The 5,978-nt window shown below is 47.7% G+C and overlaps 1 protein-coding gene across 2 annotated transcripts in view; it reads left to right on the top strand.

The window, feature by feature from the left end:
• The first annotated feature begins 496 nt into the window (after positions 1-496).
• Positions 497-5,978, top strand: part of LOC137303998 (serine-rich coiled-coil domain-containing protein 2-like) — a 531,854-nt gene continuing 526,372 nt past the window's right edge. For both annotated transcript variants that reach the window (XM_067972386.1, XM_067972387.1), the window contains exon 1: positions 497-679. The gene's annotated coding sequence lies outside the window, so the exon portion shown is untranslated. The remainder of the gene's footprint in view (positions 680-5,978) is intronic.

Genomic DNA, 5,978 nt, shown 5'->3' with positions numbered 1-5,978 from the left:
CTGTGATGCTCACTCCCTGATGCTCTCACTCTCTGTGATGCTCACTCCCTGATGCTCTCACTCTCTGTGATGCTCACTCCCTGATGCTCTCACTCCCTGATGCTCTCACTCCCTGGTGCTCTCACTCCCTGATGCTCTCACTCTCTGTGATCACACTCTCTGTGATGCTCACTCCCTGGTGCTCTCACTCCCTGATGCTCTCACTCTCTGTGATCACACTCTCTGTGATGCTCACTCCCTGATGCTCTCACTCTCTGATGCTCACTCCCTGATGCTCTCACTCTCTGTGATCACACTCCCTGATGCTCACTCCCTGATGCTCTCACTCACTGTGATGCTCACTCCCTGATGCTCTCACTCTCCCTGATGCTCACTCTCTGATGCTCACTCTCTGATGCTGATGTTGATGCCGCCCCTGAATGGGACTGGTCCAGAGGGCGTGTTGACGCATGCGCGTTGCTGGCGGGTGACGTCAGTGTCAGCTGTGAGCCGGGGCCGGAGCGAGACGGGAGCGCGAGCGGCGGAGCAACGGCAGCGGCGCGAGAGAGAGAGAGAGAGAGCGGGCCAGGCCAGGCCGCGGCATCGGGCCCACACCCACACCCACAGCATGGGCCGCCGCCCCGGGGCAACACCACTCACCCACAGGCTGGGAGGCAGGCCACTCATTCCGGGATTGCAGGTACTGTGGGGCACGATCCAAGCACAGCAATCGGGGGGCAAACTATCCTCCCACATCCCCCTCCCCCCTTGTGTCCGCCCCTTGCCCCCTCCATCCATCCCCATCCCTCGCCCCCTCCATCCCTCGCCCCCTCCATCCCTCGCCCCCTCCATCCCTCGCCCCCTCCATCCCTCGCCCCCTCCATCCCTCGCCCCCTCCATCCATCCCCCCCTCCATCCATCCCCATCCCTCGCCCCCTCCATCCATCCCCCCCTCCATCCATCCCCATCCCTCGCCCCCTCCATCCACCCCCCTCCATCCCTCGCCCCCGCCATCCCTCGCCCCCGCCATCCCTCGCCCCCTCCATCCCTCGCCCCCTCCATCCCTCGCCCCCTCCATCCCTCGCCCCCTCCATCCCTCGCCCCCTCCATCCCTCGCCCCCTCCATCCCTCGCCCCCTCCATCCCTCGCCCCCTCCATCCCTCGCCCCCTCCATCCCTCGCCCCCTCCATCCCTCGCCCCCTCCATCCCTCGCCCCCTCCATCCCTCGCCCCCTCCATCCCTCGCCCCCTCCATCCCTCGCCCCCTCCATCCCTCGCCCCCTCCATCCCTCGCCCCCTCCATCCCTCGCCCCCTCCATCCCTCGCCCCCTCCATCCCTCGCCCCCTCCATCCCTCGCCCCCTCCATCCCTCCGTGTCCATCCCTCCCCCTCCGTCCCTCGCCCCCCCTCCGTCCCTCGCCCCCCCTCCGTCCCTCGCCCCCCCTCCGTCCCTCGCCCCCCCTCCGTCCCTCGCCCCCCCCTCCGTCCCTCGCCCCCCCCTCCGTCCCTCGCCCCCCCCTCCGTCCCTCGCCCCCCCTCCATCCCTCGCCCCCCCTCCATCCCCTCTCTGTCTAGGGGAAAGGATGGACTGGGAGGCACTGTCATGCAAATGGGGCAGAGGAGGGAGGGAGGGAGGGAGGGAGGGAGGGGGGTGCGAGGGCAGATTGGGGAGAGGCAAGAGAAAGGGACGGAGGGGATCTTGTATTGTTTATGTAATTTGGTTTCTAAGGGTCTTATTGTATCAGTATTTTCCAGGGCTGAGAGAGATCCTCTGACTGCAAACTTAATAAATGAAAGAATTAGTCAGCATTCTCTCTCTTTTCTCCTCTGCTCTTCCCCACGCTGTATGAGGAGATTATATTGAATGAGATCTGGAGCACTTTAATATGGTTATGTACGTAGTTACTGTTTTTTTTGTGTTGAGTTGGAAGTAAATTTAGAATTCTTTCAGACTTTGTTTTTGAAAGTGCACTTTGATCTGATAGCCCTGCTGTAACTGGCGCGTGGCTTATTTTACTGAGAGGTTAGGGGAGGGATTGAGGCGATTGCTGTTATCTGGTAAAAGTAAAGGTGTTATCTGGCATGGTTTAGTTTGATCACCTTACCATCGTAGCTTTTCTTGTATACTGTCCATATAAAGGCCCTGCATTTGGATTTAGCATGTGATGGATGGATGAGTGTTTATGTTTCTGTTGGGGGAGGGGGGGTTGAATGACGGTTTGTAGGCAAATGTACATTTTGTTGACTGCTATTATGGCTTTCAGGGGAGCATGATCCTTGACATTTTTCCATGCAAATGTTGTAGAAGTGGTATTTATAGTTGCTTGCCTTGGCCTTTACAGCATCCCAGGCCTGGGCACAGACAGGTAGGAAGTATTGAAATATTCATGTTTTTGTGTATGTAATGTAGGTTGAGTCAGACAGGAAGTTATTGCCTGAAGGCTCTGTCTGTGTCAGAAGGGGAGAAATTGAGGTAAGGGTACAGGGTAGAATGTTTTGTTTTCAGAGAAGTGAATGGAGTGGCTTTTATTGACAATTTGAGTGAGCAGTGGGTGAAGATTCAGAACCTGAAGGGGTGTGTATGTCTGTGGGGGTGGGTGAGAGATTATGCAGCTGATAATCTAAGCAGTTCCTAAAGTATTGGAATACAGAGTTTGCCACAGAGAGAATGGTGGTTCCATCAGCAGCAGCTGCTTGCCTCTTTGCAGTCCAATCATATTGGACACAAAGCATTGGATATATAAGCCTGCATTCTTGTACTCTGCCTCCAGGTAATAGTTTCCAGTAGCTCTCATCTCAGCTGTTGAGTTTCATTCTTGGGTATGTGACCTGCATGGGGCAGCTTGTGTTGTACCATCCACCTTAATGTGCTAGACATTCAAGTCCAATGTTATGCATCAGGCTTACTCATCATCAGCTTCTTAATCCAGCTCCTTGTGAGGGACTTTGACAGAGGCGGGCCTGCAGTGAGTCTGATTCAATTGCAAACAGCAAGTCCCTCAAATAGCAATGAGATAAATGACCAGTTAATCTGTATTGTTGGTGATGTTTGAGGGATCAACGTTTAGTGAGGACACTGGGAAATCTCCCCTGCTATTCTTTGAATAGTACCAATGGAGTGCAGCCTAAACCAAAAAGTGGATTGTAAACTGACACCTGTAACATGGCAGCTCCTTGTAATAGAATTATAGAACATTACAGTATAGAAACAGGCCATTTCCTCCAATGAACATTGGCTTGTCCTCTTTGTGGAATGTTGAAGCACCACATCTTAAATCTATAATTCTAAATAGGATTAGTGCTTTGCAGATCTCAGTGTCAGCTTGGCTGTGTTGCAACACTCTCACCCCTGAGTCGGAAGATTGTGGGTTTAAGCCCCACTCCAGAATTTGGGCATGTAATGCAGGCTGACATTTCAGTGTAGTACTAAGGGAGGATTACATTGCTAAACCGATGTCCCATCTACCTGTTCAGGTGGGTGCAAAAGATCCCTTGGCACTAATTGACAAAGAACAGCTACTGTAAGGTACTAAATTTTATCTAGAAGTGACAAGAAGACTCATCTAATTAAGGGGTTCAGGTGACGATATAAGTTTCAAGAGTGAAGCTTCAGTAGCAGGTAACTGTTATCTGACTCCTTAAGTTATTACATCCTTGAAATCGTTCCCTCAGGATTAATTATTCATAACGCAGACTTAGTGTCTGTTCTTGCACTAGGGGATTTGTCTAGTCTGTCTATTGAGAATACTAGCAGTGCCAAAGTAATGCTACAATCTGCTAATTCCACTCCACAAAAAGGTTATTGATCAGCTTTTGAATGTCAATCCAAAATAAATAGAAAATTTGCTCTGTATGACACACCCTCCTTATTTGGGCATCACCATTCTGTGACACTGTGACGCCTGCAGCTGCACATTTTTTCCACCGGATGGAGCTTCATAAACTTTAGTAGTTGCAGATCCCCATACCTATACCTACCGCAGCGCTAATGTTCCTGAGGGAAATTTGCTTTATCCTGACTTTCCGTGGGCAAAGCCAGAGGAGATCAGATGGTATATTAAAATAATCAGTATGCCACTCATTTGACCCTATCTCAAGGAATACGGATCACCGTATACGCCTGTGGATAATATATTAACCTGAGACAAGCAGCAGTTTTTAATAAGGGTTCTACCCCCACCCTCACCATCACCGTAATCTTTCCTGTTTGGAACCATTTAGCTAAAAATCAAGTACCATTAATTTCACTAAAATAAGAGGCTTATGTTTGCCAGCACTTGTTTTTTTAAAATGCTTTTTGAAAAGGTTGTCCCCAGCTGATTTTTGTCACTGCCACATGCAATCATGTTACCCGTAGGAATGTAGGAATGACCTGTACCCATTGTATTTAACCAGTATTTACTGTTTCTGTACTGCATGTACTGTGTGTGTTTTCTGGTAGCAAAAAAATCTGTAAAATTACTGTTGCATTTAACCTTTTTAGCAAAACGCCTGAGTGAACTAAAACTGGATTTTTGGTTTAGACTTGCAAATTCAGAATTGCATTTTCAAAATACTTGTTCCAGTTAAGTTTCTTCTTAAAAAAAAATCCATTATTTCCTCATTGATTTCTGAATGCTCTAATTAAAATTGAAATAATTCCATCTTTTTGTGTTTCAGTGAGAACATGCATTCTCTTTTTGTTCTTCCTTTCCCTGTTGTTGTCGCATGCCATGTTACTCTGAGGCTTAAATGGCAGGTGATTTCCCACACCAATCTTGCTCTGAAACTGGTTACAGGGAGGTGTGAAAAAGTGGATGGGAACAATTCACATTCCTGTATTCTCCCCTGCTTCCATCTTGCCATTGGGAAGTGCCCTTCTGGTAGGAACATGGCTGGATTTGGAACCCAGCACGGCAGATGATCATGTTTATGAACCTACATCCCGTTTTTAGCTCCATACATTGACACTTCAATGTGCTGCACCATAGTACTACCTTTAATCATTCAAATAAAATTCAGTCCTACATTTTGAACTCCAGGTATTGAAAATAACCCCCAGACAGAAGATACTCTACCAGTTCTGTTATGTAATATCTAATTTTGAAAATGCATTTCAGACATGCTGGTATGGTTTTATAAGCTTCCTTCTGCTCAGTTCCCTGTAAATAGGAATGGGCCATTCAGCCCCTCAAACCTGTTTCCCCATTCATTCAGATCATCGCTGATCTGTACTTCAATTCCATTTACCCACCTTTGATCCCCATCCCTTGATACCCTTAGCTAACAAAAATCAGTGTTGAAAATTTCAATTCTCAGCATCCACAGCCTTTTGGGGGAGCAAGTTCCAGATTTCCAATAGCCTTTGGGTGAAAAGGATTTCACTCCTAAATGACCCAACTCTAATTTTAAGATTGTGTCCCCTTGTTCTGGATTTCCCCACCAGAGGAAATAGTTTGTCTGTATCTACCCTATTTAATTCTTTTATCATTTTAAACACCTCAATTAAATACCCCTCAACCTTCCATACTCAAGGTAATACAAGCCAAGTTTATGCAACCTGACCTCATGATTTTACCCTTTAAGCCCTGGTATAATTCTGGCGAATCTGCACTGTACCCTCTCCAAGGCCAGGATATCCTTCCTGAAGTGCAGTGCCCAGAACTGAAGATGGGATGTGGGGGGGGAAGGGTGGCTTTTTACTCTGCTAATGTGGCACCTGTTAAATTAAATAACATTTTAGTGGTATTTGGGTATTGTGAAAAGATTGAAATTGTTTATTTTCAATTTGGTTATTTGTTTGGAATTCGAGAGATGGAGTTGAACATAATTCTATGCAATGTTACGGTTACTGATTTATATTGAATAACTATTGATAAATATCTATTGGAATAAAAATAACGGGAAGTTCTGAATTAAGAAACAAATGCTTCTGATTTGTTTATAACAACATTTGAATATTTACTGGAGCTTTTCTTGAGAAATGAGAATAAAAAGCATCAAATTGAAGAGAAACCTGAA

This window comes from Heptranchias perlo, chromosome 36, assembly GCF_035084215.1.
Source record: "Heptranchias perlo isolate sHepPer1 chromosome 36, sHepPer1.hap1, whole genome shotgun sequence".
NCBI classification, from domain to species: Eukaryota; Metazoa; Chordata; class Chondrichthyes; order Hexanchiformes; family Hexanchidae; genus Heptranchias; species Heptranchias perlo.
This window is presented reverse-complemented; position numbering and strand designations above follow the sequence as displayed.